This window comes from Phalacrocorax carbo, chromosome 6 (assembly GCF_963921805.1).
Source record: "Phalacrocorax carbo chromosome 6, bPhaCar2.1, whole genome shotgun sequence".
Classification (NCBI taxonomy): domain Eukaryota; kingdom Metazoa; phylum Chordata; class Aves; order Suliformes; family Phalacrocoracidae; genus Phalacrocorax; species Phalacrocorax carbo.
Genome location: NC_087518.1, coordinates 40,283,069 through 40,295,832, shown reverse-complemented (window position 1 = coordinate 40,295,832; position 12,764 = coordinate 40,283,069).

Genomic DNA, 12,764 nt, shown 5'->3' with positions numbered 1-12,764 from the left:
GATCCTGCAAGCGCGATTGTGTTTCCATCTATAGAATAATACTGCCTGGATACCCTTCCCGGCAAACTATGAATCTCTTTGTGCTTTCTGATTACACTGTAAATCTCACTTGCTCATCTGTCATAAAGATTGATTTTTCTTTTATAGTTTTGTCAGTATATGGTTTTATCTCTTCAACCCCCTTCTCTTCCCCTCCATCCATAAGCTGACGTTTTGCTGAAGTGAATGTTGCAATGGCTAATGTACGTTACTGAGCAAAGCTCTAAAAATGAGTCCTGTAAATTTGCAGATATCATAAAATATAAAAGCCTGCAAGGCACAGTGTGCCCTGACCGTACAAGCCTGCTCTGCTTTCCCTGGGTCTGGCACTCCACTTCTTGCTTTTGGCTGGCTAAGCCTTTTCTGTGGGAGCCACGGGACATTTTGTGAGAACGAGCATATTAGAGAAGGTCTGGTAGTGGTAACTGAAATTGCAGCTGTGTCCTCAGGGCACTGATAGAGGTGGCATAAAGGCAGGCAGAGGTGCTTGCCTCTCCCTAGGCCTCAGGATGCTCCCAGGTAGACCCTGAGCTGCAGCACAAGTAATTCAAGCCCCAGTAATTTACAACATTATACTCGTTAACTTCTGAAGCCTGGTAATTATTTTGTGTCACTGTTGACAAAGTTGATGACTTACTGTCCCTTTACCGTATTTATTCAGTGACTTTTGCATGTGCATATAAAAAGGCATGTTTACTTTGATTAGACAAAGTGTGAATGTTAAATTAGAGTCTGTACCATTGAATCTGCTATTTTTCTTCTGCCCATTATTGTAGACCAGTATTCTACTTTGCAAAGGCATTTAAACCTCTTCACAGTCATTGAAGGCAATGACCAACTTTTTATACTCTACTTACACTGATCTCTATTTGATTTCCACAGATATAAGAGGCTTCAATCACAGGATCACCCTTATCTGTAGATGTAGGCTGAGCAGAAGCAGCACATAGTGCTCGTAAGCCAGGGAGCAGTCTCCTCTAAGAGTATTGCTAGTTGTCTATGATTAGTTATGCAGTTTTAAACAGTAGCTCAGGCTTAGTGTACAGCCTTAACACACACAGATTATCAGCTGGCTACTTGTGACATTACCTGGAGACTTCTGGCTGCGTACAAGATGTGCTGTACATCAGTGGCCTTATTTTCAGTGCTCAAATTCTCTGAGAGCTGAAAGTTTGGCATACCATTGATTTAAAGCAACTTTCCATTTATAAATGGCATGTAGGATGGAGTCATTGGAATAATAAATTGTAATGCTTATATAACACTTTAAATCTCTACAGAGCGCACTACAGCTAGGGCTGTTTCACAGCCCTGAGAACTCTGGCAAAGGGAGGAAAAAATGCCCTAACACCCTACTACTGGACATGGAGCTCAGCTGGGCAAAGGAGCCCTGGCAGGTCCCAGCTGACTCAGGACTTGGCTTAATTAATGATGTGTTCTGAAATCCACTAGTGAAAGACAGCCAGCTGCCCCATGAAAGAGTTGCTCTTGGTCAGCAGAGGAGACTGAGCCCTTCCCCATCCCACCAGCTCTGACCAGGTCTCCACCATCACCACCAGCATCACCATCACCACCACTAATCCATTTTGTGCACCTAGGGATCTAAGAGTCCCTTGTCCCACCTGGCTGGGGTGACAACCATGAAGTAGTGGTTCCTGCAGCAGAGGGGTGCAGGACCTGCCCTTCCTACCAGTGGGAGGACACCACTGAGGGACAGTGTGGTGATGGGCCGCCGCTTGGGCACCATCCCTGCTGCCTTGGGGTGCTTCTCATTGCCAAGCCAAAGGATGGAGCTTCACATGGCAGTTTCTCTCAGCAGCCCAGCATGCTGACCAAGGGAGAGGGTGCAGAGATCCCCTCTGGGGAGGGGAGAGGAGGAAGGTGAGGGCTGGTGGGAGGAGAGGGGATGCTGAGGGAGGGGTGGCAGGCTGCTGCTGCTGCTGCTGCACAGATTTTAGAGCTAAAACCTCTTTTCTCTCTCAATTGCTATTATTTTACATGTCCTCAGATCATTTCAGTATGGAATAATTTCCCAAGTTCAAACATCCTCATTTGAATTGTTACATTATCTGGTTTTAAATCCTCCCCCCCCCCCCCCCCCGATTACATTGAAGTGTTGGGCCAGATGCTGTGCTGGTATGGACCACTCTCCCACATCTATATATGCGTATAGGATCAGATGTTATAAGTGTTAGTGGACAGGCAAGTTACAAACAATTTTATGATGGTGGGAAACTGAGAGCAGTCCAACTGGAAGATCTTTGGAGGATGCTAATGGGAGAGCCACCTGTAACTGCTCCTCAGATGTTGGCCTATCTTTATGAACAGTGGAAGAAAACCTGCTTACAAAGGCATACAAACTCAGTTTTGGTTTGTTTTGTTTTTCTTCTCCTCCCTAGTAAATCCGTGTGTCTTTCATAGTACATTCAAAGGTAAAACAACAGTAAATAACATCTTATACTTCTTAACTCTCAGGTCGGTGAACTGCTGTAGTTAGTCATGGCCCTTTTGGTCCTGCAGGCAAGTTTGTTTATTGCATGCAGGAGAGGGCAGTAGTGACACTGCAGCCATATCTCCACAAGGAGAAGATGAAGGGCTGGCAAGGCTTCTGCAGGAATCCACAAAGATGCCACAGATCCCAAGAAACTCCTTTAAACCATTGAGGAGGAAAGAAACAGAATCAATTTTACCCAAGAGGGCCCCATTTGCCAGTGGCATGTGGCAGAGGAGACACAGTGTGGTCCTCCAGCCACAGCGAGGCAGTCACCCTGCTCACGCTGGTGCTCGTCCCCAGCCCAAGGCGGTGGTGGAGGGCAATGGGAGGGGGATGGCACTGCAGGAGCAGGGGTACCATCCTGGGGAAGAGCACCCCCTGCCAGCCCCATCTACTGGGTCGGGTCTGCCCTCCCTGTGGGGCAAAACCAGAGAATGGGGCTAAAGAAAACCTGTGTCTTTCTGTAGCCTGAGAGCATCTGCCTCAGCCCTCTGGAAGGTCACTGTGATGGTCACATTTTTTTAGGGAGCTCCTCATTTCCTTAATGTAAGAAATTTCTAAAGTTAATTATGAAATCTTTAGTATTAAATATTCAGGAACACTTATTTTTGAATACCTTAGGTTTAATTTAGGTTCTTTGAAATATTAATATCTTGCTTTAATATTTAATGTTACCCTGACATGAGTATAGAAATTTAAAGTCTATTCTTTGAATGAAATGAGTCCTGGATTTCTTTATGGAAAAGACTGAGATGAAGAAGTGAGGAAAGGGTCTATCTTAAAAGGATGCAACTCTTATTTTTGTCCTATTGATGTGTGGACCATTGCAATATTTCCAAATAAATGTGTTCTTTTTGCACTAGTCTTGTGCATAGACTCAGGTATGCAAAATATTTTTTATTTCCTTTCTGCTAATTATTAAAGACCACAGTCTCTCCAAAGTGGCACACTGGTTTGGGTCTTCTGCATCACTCTTATCCATCAGACAGCACCAGGACTGCGCTGTATCCCAGGCTCTGTAACATTTTTCAATTAGATGTGATGCTGAGGAAGCACTCACAGTGTTTTCTTTGTGGGGCCACAGACTACAAAAGACACAGAGATCTGGGCAGTAAATTGGACAGAGGTCTGGGTTACTTGGATGCTTTGCGGGTGAAGAATGAACGTGTTATCCTTGCATGGTTTGTTTACTGACCCGATGCCAAACAGGTCACTCCTGTGCAACACCAGCTACTTAGTGTGTGGTGGTTGGTCCTGGGATGCTGCCTGGGGCAAAGGCTGTGCCTGTGTCCTCCCCGCACAAGGAAATAACAGTGTTTCTGATCACTTACAAGGCTAATTTATGTATGAATTCCAGATTATTGTGAAAACAACCCTTCATAAACATATGTATTATGTGTACGTGTATATATTGGGCATTGTAGCCTTGATCAGTTCTTACATCAGCTCTGATTAAAGCCTCTCTTAGTTATTAAAATATTTTAAATGTTTTTTTACAACACAGTACCTTCAAATGGGAAGCACTGCAATTTTTAAAATAATTTTTTTGGGGGGTTTATCTGCCTAATTAACAGACACCATTAATTTATGAACTGCATGTAAAATGAAATACAGGCTTTGTGAGATTTTCTAAGAACCTACATTAGAGTCAAGATGCATAAAAGTGCTTGGAAAAAAGTCACAAGCTGATGGGGTTTAGCATTTAAAAGCTATGGACAAGCCTTTAGCTGGATGAAAACTGAATTTGTCTTGGGAAAAAAAAAAGGGTTCTTTTTAAGGACAGAGTATGAAACTTGCATGGAGGATTTTGCTGCTGTCTTATTCAGAAGGCATGGGAAAAATATCAGCTAAAGGTGGTGGAGCCAAGTTGCTAGGTGCTGAGTGTCAAAGAGCAAGGAAATATGTGTGAACATGCAAAATAGCAGCATGCAAAATTATTATCACAAAGGCACTCTGTGAAAGAGAACAGGATATAATGGGGCTGATTTTGAAAAGCAGTTTTGTCCAGTTTTGTGCCTGCAATTTTATATGAACTCATAATGCTGGTGTATCTTTATGGCCACATTTTATGCACTTAGATGATCACCTACCCGGCTTTTACTGCCAATCAGTTAGATTTCCACGGGTCTGATATCATGTACCATTATTCACAAAGTATAATAGCATGTACAAGTAGTCTCACGAGGTTAACCGGACTTTATGTGCAAGTGTAACTTGGCATGGATGAGGATGTCACCACTGATCTCCAAACTGTCTGTACTACATAATTATTTGCAACAACAAGATATTATTTTCAGATATGAGTACTCAAAATCACTAAAGCCATTTTAAATCCCTGGTAAATGTCTGCACAAACACACTCAGAGGATGTATGTGGCAGCTTGTAACCAGTCCTTGGCATTAGCATTAGATTTAAGTCTTTGTGGCCCACACGTTTGTTGATGAAGCCTGGGGAAATGTTTGGTGGGAGTGTTCTGTGTGTTGTTGAAGACCCTATATCAGTCCCAACTCTAAAAAACAACACACCATAGAAATTTACACTCTGTCAGGTCTGGGTCTGTAGCACTAATGTTCACATCAGGCTGGATAACAGGGCATGAGCATCACTTTCCACTGTAAAAGTGCTCTTCTGGGATAGCAGAATGACACAGCCAAGCACCTGGAGAACGTTGCTCTTCAGCTGCAGCTTTGCAGACTCTTGAGTCTTACAGTTTCTGAGAAGCCCTTCAAAAGTGAACTCCAAACCCTCCCAACGTTAACTCACTGATTCAGAGGCTGCATGAGCTGCAGCCCAGGATAATCTGGCATGAGCAGCAAACCAGTTTGAGTGCTTCACCACTTGCCCCATCTCAGAGCATCCTCGTTTATACTTGTTTTTGCTCCCTTCACTCAACCACTTTAACCTTTTATGTTCATGCTCTAAACAGAATCCTGAGGTCTGGCATAAAATTATTCTCTCCCTATATCTATTTAATACTGTGTTCAGTTTTGGGTCCTTCACTACAAGAAAGACTCTGGGGTGCTGGAGTGTGTCCAAAGAAGGGCAATGAAGCTGGTAAAGGTTCTGGAGAGCAGGTCTTATGAGGAGCAGCTAAGGGAACTGGGTTGTTTAGCCTGGAGAAAAAGAGGCTGAGGGGAGACCTTATCGCTCTCCACAACTACCTGAAAGGAGGTTGCAGCAAGGTGGGTTTCAGTCTCTTCTCCCAAGTACCAAGCAATAGGACAAGAAGAAATAGCCTTGAGTTGCGAGGTTTAGATTAGATATTAGGAAAAATTTCTTCACTGAAAGGGCTGTCAAGCATTGGAACAGGCTGCCCAGGGAAGTGGTTGAGTCACCATCCCCAGAGGTATTTAGAAGACATGTGATGCTCAGGGACATGGTATAGTGGTGGACTTGCAGTGTTAGTTTATGGTTGGACTTTATGATCTCAATGGCCTTTTCAAACCTAAACGATTCTATGATTAATCTGAATAGTTTCAGTGCTCTTGTTTCTCACAGGACCTGTGGAGGTGCAGCAGAAATGCGGGGCCGGGAGCTGCCATGCTGTGACTTCATCTTCTTCTTCTTGCAGACCTGTACTTGGGGAGTGCAGGGAGGGTGAGAGGGCTCAGAAATATGATCTAGCTTATTCATTACAATGGAGAAAAGAGGCCAGATATGATCTTAAATGGCAGTTTTAGCTATTTAACATCTTCTTGTAGTTGGACTGGATGATTGTCGTAGGTCCCTTCCAAGTGAAATTTCTATTCTTCCTCTCCTCTCCTCTCCTCTCCTCTCCTCTCCTCTCCTCTCCTCTCCTCTCCTCTCCTCTCCTCTCCTCTCCTCTCCTCTCCTCTCCTCTCCTCTCCTCTCCTCTCCTCTCCTCTCCTCTCCTCTCCTCTCCTCGTGTTTTGTTTTGTATTTTGTTTTTTTATTTTTGAGGGGATGTCCATCCTGTAGAACTAATCCAGTGTTTTCCAGGGGCTGTGGTGGGTGGGGAAAGGGGGGTCCTAAAGGCTAAACTGAGTGCATTAGATGTGAGAAGCACAATGTTCCTGTACAGGCAGACTTGAGGTGGGATAGCGGTGAACCTGGCTTTTAAAGCATGAAAAAAGTAATTGTATAATGAAACCTGAGGCGAACTCTGTTCTTGCTCCTGTGTCAGCTTTGCTAGAAAAATCTTGGATTGGGATTTGTCCCTATGAGAATATACCCCTCATAGAAAGTGAAGCCAGGTGAATAAGAAACAATCTGATGCTTGAAGAAGCTAAAAAAGTGAAGACTGCTGAGGTGTGATGACGGAAATTCATTACCTTCCAGCTGAATAAGTAACTATGATTCTCTTTTAATGTAAGAGCTCTGCCAGTTTGCAAGGGAGCAGATGTGCACACAAGATGGATAGTTTTAAATAGTCAAAATACTGTTTTTGTTTTGTTGTTGTGTTTGGTTTTTTTTTTTTTTACTTTGTGATTATCTTTTTTCATCCAAAATAAGTCCAGATTGTGCATAGTCTGGAAAACAAAACGACAATATTTGGAGAGTGGGAGTGTTTATTTAACAGGTGGCTTATTTAGCAAATCTTTCACTCTTATAAAAATAATATTCCTGTAGTATTCTGCTGCAGTGATTCAGAACATATGAGAGCGGGAAGGCAGTTTTTGGGGTTATTACTTTATGTGGGCTTGGGTTAGCTTGGTTTAATTAAGAACATCTGTGGGAGTGCTTTGCTAAGTGTATTTGCATATATTATTGACTTAGAGTTGGGTGCTGCATCTTGGAGAGCAATCAGCCCCTCCTCTTTGAGAAGGTTGGTGACAAGACAGGATGTGTTTGCAGGGACACTGTGCTGCTGCAGAGCCCTGTGCTGGCAGAAGGGGCAACCACTGGGCTTCAGCCCATCAATCTGAGGGACACACAAATTCAACAGAGTTTTCCAGCCTCCAGTGGCACAGGGCATCTATCCTTAAACATGGATTTGACACTTGGATATTATTCCCTATTGAGGATGTTATTCCTATACAGGACATTTCCTATAACAGGATGTTAGTCCTGTTATTGCCAGGAACTTATCCTGGAGGGGGGAAAAAAGAGGAAGAAGCCCCAGTGACAAAGGTGGAGGGCAGGAGCTGAGCCGCATGGGCAATCCCAGCCCTTCCCAGTGGGTAGGCAGAATTTTCCCTTAGGCTCGTTTGCAGACCTTGTGGTCCAGGCTGAGCTATCCTTGAGGTGTGGTGTGGCTCTTTGCCCCTTGGTCACCAATGCTAGAACCTGGGCTCTGCCAAGGGATGTGGTTTTGCAGAAGAAATGGTGTGCCTCCATGCCTGGTGGCAAAGAGCAGGCACAGGGATGGAGCAAACCCCCAGTGCGGGACAGGAGCTGTCCCTCCACCCTCTGAAATGGGACCTCACCACAGCTATGCCTGGTGACAGAGAAGCTGTTGTAATCACACAGGGGAGTGCAAACATGTTCTGCTGTAGACCAAATATGTATTTTTTTCCTAAGTCTTCTACATTGGTTGTGATAGCTGTGCTCGAATTTGAGCGGAGAGTTATTTAATAACAATATTTTGAATAGTAGAAGTATAATTACACACAGATTTGGCTCACTACTTCCATGAGGCTTGGATTTTGTTTTCAGATGGTGTCTCTGTACATTTAACAAATACAAATGACTCTGTTGGATTTTTTTCCTATACTTGTTTTATTCTTATTAACTCTACTGGTGCGATATTAAGTAGCTGGCCTGGTACTGAATAGCTCTGTGCAGTGGAAACAGCCATGGAAAGGTCCCTGCCCTGCTCCCCCACTGCCTGCACCAACGAGCTGGTGGGGTGTGCTTCAGTTTTAGCTTTTCTGCTTCAGACTGTGGAAGGTGGGAAGGGATTTAATTCCAAAATATTTTTAATTTATTGGAATATTAAAGCACTTCTCACAACTCCCAGAGTTTGCTAATAGTGTGAGCTTTAAATATAGGTAAAATGCCTTTAATGAAAAGGGTAATGAACACAATAATTTAAAGTGATTATTAAATTACAATAGCCCTCATTCTAGCCATTCATTTTAAAACTCCATTCCAGTATTTACCATTATTATTTGCCATTTGCAACAAAGGTGTTATGATTTTTGGATGGGAGAGGAATTAAAAACTGGGAAAGTGGTGGCGTGGGGTGGAATGCTGGTTTGGTTTTTTTTTCAAATTGGCCAAATCCCTGGTCTTCAGCACTCGTGAAGAGGCTAGTCTTAGATGAAGAGCCTAACAGTAATAATCGCACATTTCACTGTATGGTAAAATAATTACTTTTCACAAGCATCAACTTGATGAGGAAGCAAAGAAAATAATTGTATTTCAAGATCACAGTTTGTCAGAAGAACGAACACACTTTAAATGCTCAAAGGAAGATCCTGGTCTCTCCTTAGGGTTCTTAGCTGAAGACCAAGCCAAGCCAGCCGCATGCAAAATCTGCAGTTAAACCCTGTCACCTTCTATCCTACAAGAGGAAAGCCAGACCAAGCCCTGCCATGGGGGTAACCAGTTTCAGTCTTTTAGCCTTGGACTGGTTGAGCCTAATACCTCATCACTGGCATGGCTTTGCACGCCAAGCACATGGCTTTGCATGCCGGGCACCAGCAGACCCTCCTCCTCCTCCTTCTCCTCCTTTTCCTTCTACTCCTCTTTCACCTTTCTGAGCAGGTTTTCCCAGTGGCCACAGTGGTGGGGCCTAGGGGAGCAAGTCCTTCTGCAGCAGCAGACCTGCCAGGAGACCTGCATGTGTCTAAATCCATTTCAGAAGTATTTCAGTCAAAAATTCTCTACTCCCTTCTTCTGTTCATTAACCTTTACCAGAGTGCTAATTCTGTATTCAAATATAAGGTCAAAGCCCTTAGCTGATTTTTTTTTCAGAAGAACTAAGTGTCTTATCTAAAACCTTCTGGAGAGAAATACCATGCCAGAAGCACTCATCAGTGCTTCTTGACTGGTGCTGCTGCTGTCTCACTTCCTGAGGAGCTGGTGGTACATCTGATGTGGGAGCGACTGTGCTGGGAAGCTGAGTTACTAAGGGTGATTAACTTCAGGAAATTAATGTTCCAAATGTACTCTCTTACATTGTGGCCTTTTGCAAAAAGGTGCTTAAGGCACTGAAACAGAGACTGAGACACTTAAAGAAATTCCCATGACAAAAATGAATATACTGTAAAAACTCAGGTATCTTTTCCACTTCGTGTTTAATCAGCAGAGGAGGCAAACTGACATTCAGACATTTCTGCTCTGCTGCTTCTATATAAAGCTATGCCTGCATGGAAAGACTCTAACACTGTACCCCACCCTCGAGGATGGCAGCACATATGTGTCCGGCTTGGGGAGAAAAGTTTTGCTGAGTCAGAAAAACATCACAGAACTTTCAGGTTTGTTTCAGTTGAAATCAGAGCCTGGCTAGAGAATAAGGTGGGAGATTAGACCTCAGTGCGCAGGGCGTAACACCCTGTCTTTGTCTTCTTAGCTGACTATTTGTCTGATGCTTCTTTTAAGGTTCATTTTACAGGTTAGGAGCTCAGTCTGAGAGCTGCAGCCTCCTCCCACTCCCCTGCCTTTCCCTTCTCCATGGCTGGGGAGAAAAGGGGACCAAGAGATGGGGCCAGTGGTGTGCCAGCCCCAGGTGAGGGGAGATGGTGCCAAGTGTGCGCTGATGCCTGGGGAGAGCAGTGCTCTGCTAACAGCAGGGCCTGAAACTGAGTGCTGAGCATCTCCTCCCTCTTAGACAGCACAGGTGGTGCAGGCTGCCAAGAGCATAGTTTGGTAGCCTTGCTATTAAATTAATATGAGAATAAAACCCCTGTGACAAAATTAGAAAACACACAAGTAACACAGCAGGATGCTACTTGTTCACTTTTCCAGGGATACCTGGATGAGGGTGGATGGAACTACCATTTTTCTGAATTGGGCTTGTTGCTCACCGATGGCTAAAGCACAAGGCTGCGTCTGCAGCACTTTCAAAAGATTGATGCAAATATCCCAAAACTAAGCTTCCAAAGACTGTATCAAGCATGTTGTTTAATTTAGCTTTGAATTGCCTCTAACTCCACATGGATGCCTTGCTGGCTTATTTTCCAGCTCACTGAGAGCAATATGGGAACCCTTGCCTGGCCCCTGCAAAGCGGCTCAACGCCTGAGGTGGCTGAGGCTCTGGGGAGTAGCTTATGGGAAGGTGTCCCATCCCATCATAGAGTTTGTCTTTCTGCTAATAATAAACACAGAGGTAGGAAGCATACATGCACCTAGCTTGCTAAAAGCAATTTAGAAATGATTCATAGGAACTTACGATCCTTAATTTTTGGCAAACAAACATTAAATCTTCTTTATATAGAGAACAGCGGCAATTGAGATCCATTGCTCCCCTGGCCCAAACTCCCAGGCTCTCTAATTTTAAAAGCTTGGGGGGGGGGAGTGAATTTGCAGTAGCTTACAAAAAAAGTTAACTTTTTTTTCCCTTATCGTAATAAATGTAAAAAGGTCAAGGTTAATGAAGAAAATAGTGAATTCGAAGTTCTGTGGAAGAACAACGCAGTGCTTTTAGCAATTCACTTAAATGAGAGGAAAACCAGTTCCTTTAACATTTTAAAGCTTTCATAGCCTAATGAACCATGCTACCTCCTGCAGCTTCTACAGACCTGAAATTCCTGCAAGAAACTGTCTCATTAGCATGAAGTGGGAGCAGCCTGCCCGGCTCGCTGCGGCTCCCCGGGATGCTTCGCCTCTCCCGTGCCTGATGAAGTATCACTACCTGAAGTGACACGTCAAAAATGTTAAGCACATCTAAATGGCTGCACCTCCCAGCCTAAATTAACTGCCCTGTAAAAAAGGAAAGTCTATTTTCATATAAGAAAAAAATAAAAATAGGGCAGGGGGAGGGAAGAAATGGCCCTGCCATCTCACCATTAGACACCTACCAGAAAAAAGGGCTGCTGCTGTTCAATCACATCTTTAAGGTTTATTCTCACTTGTAGTTCACATTTAAGTTTCTGCCATTGAGGTTAATGGCAGTTATGTGCTTATGACCATAATGGTTTTGATAAGTGGAAAAGCTGATGTTATTGCACATAAATCGCATTGTGTAATGTGCGAATTGTTTTGGTTTTGGCTGAAAAATAATAAAGAGAAGGATGGATGTGCATTAGGAGAGAACAGATTTTGCCCTCTAGATACCAAAGATAATATATATCTTCATTACAGGCATTTTTTGCTTTAATCTGGCAGCCTAAAAAGAAACGGGTGGTGGAGGAATAATGAGCACTTTCATATTTGGCAGATAAAAGGGGAAATTCCTGTGGCCGTAGTGGCCAGAGCAGCACTCTACTGTCTCCTCCTCCCCCATCTTTAAATTCTGGCTCACTGCAGAAACACAATTTATTCTGCTAATGGGGGCTAAGGTTTACCTGCTGTCCAGCTGCCCCAGGGGCTGAGGCAATGAAAGGGACTGCAAGTAAAATGACTTTCAGCTGTGCTATTTTTCATTGCTGTTTGCAGTTGGGTTCAAAGTTCATCATGTGGGAGAACCGAGTCTGGAATGAGAGCAAAGGAAAAGATCTCTCCTGCATTTCCCCAGGCACTGGGATGTCTGGTGGCGTAAATTAAAGCAAACCCTCAGGGATAATTCTGGCAGCCAGGAGTTACCGAGACAGCAGCATGTAGGTGACGCAGAGCAGCTGATGACCATTATGCATCATGCAGCAGCCCCCCCAGCACAGGAGCCCTCCTGTGCAGAGAGCTCACGGCCACAGTGCAGCTCCGTTTGAGACAAGAATGAAGCAGCCAGAGCAGGCTGGGAATTTGGCCCCACAGCTTGTCCTATGATACAGAGTTACACCCTACCAAGTGATGGGAAATCTTAATACACCTTGAAATATGATTGACTGAAAACTGACATTAAGGAAAGTGGCAAATATGCTGATTCCAACTCAGGACATTCTATGATTCTATGATCTCTACATTTTTTTAACAAAGGAATTTTCTAATATAAAGGAACCTTTGAGCTCTTCATGAATTAGGCATAAAGTGTGCAGAAAGTGATAAGAACAAATAAGTATGTGCTCAGCGCTGAAGGTGTCCTGGTAAAAATCTCCCTACCCTTGCTGATAAAAAATTTTTGGAGCAGGATTTATTGAGAATCCCTTCCAAATTACCCTGAGACCCTTGTGCCATTGCCTTGATCTGGCTGTTTTCAGTTATGCTATGGGCTTTTCTGATCACAGAATA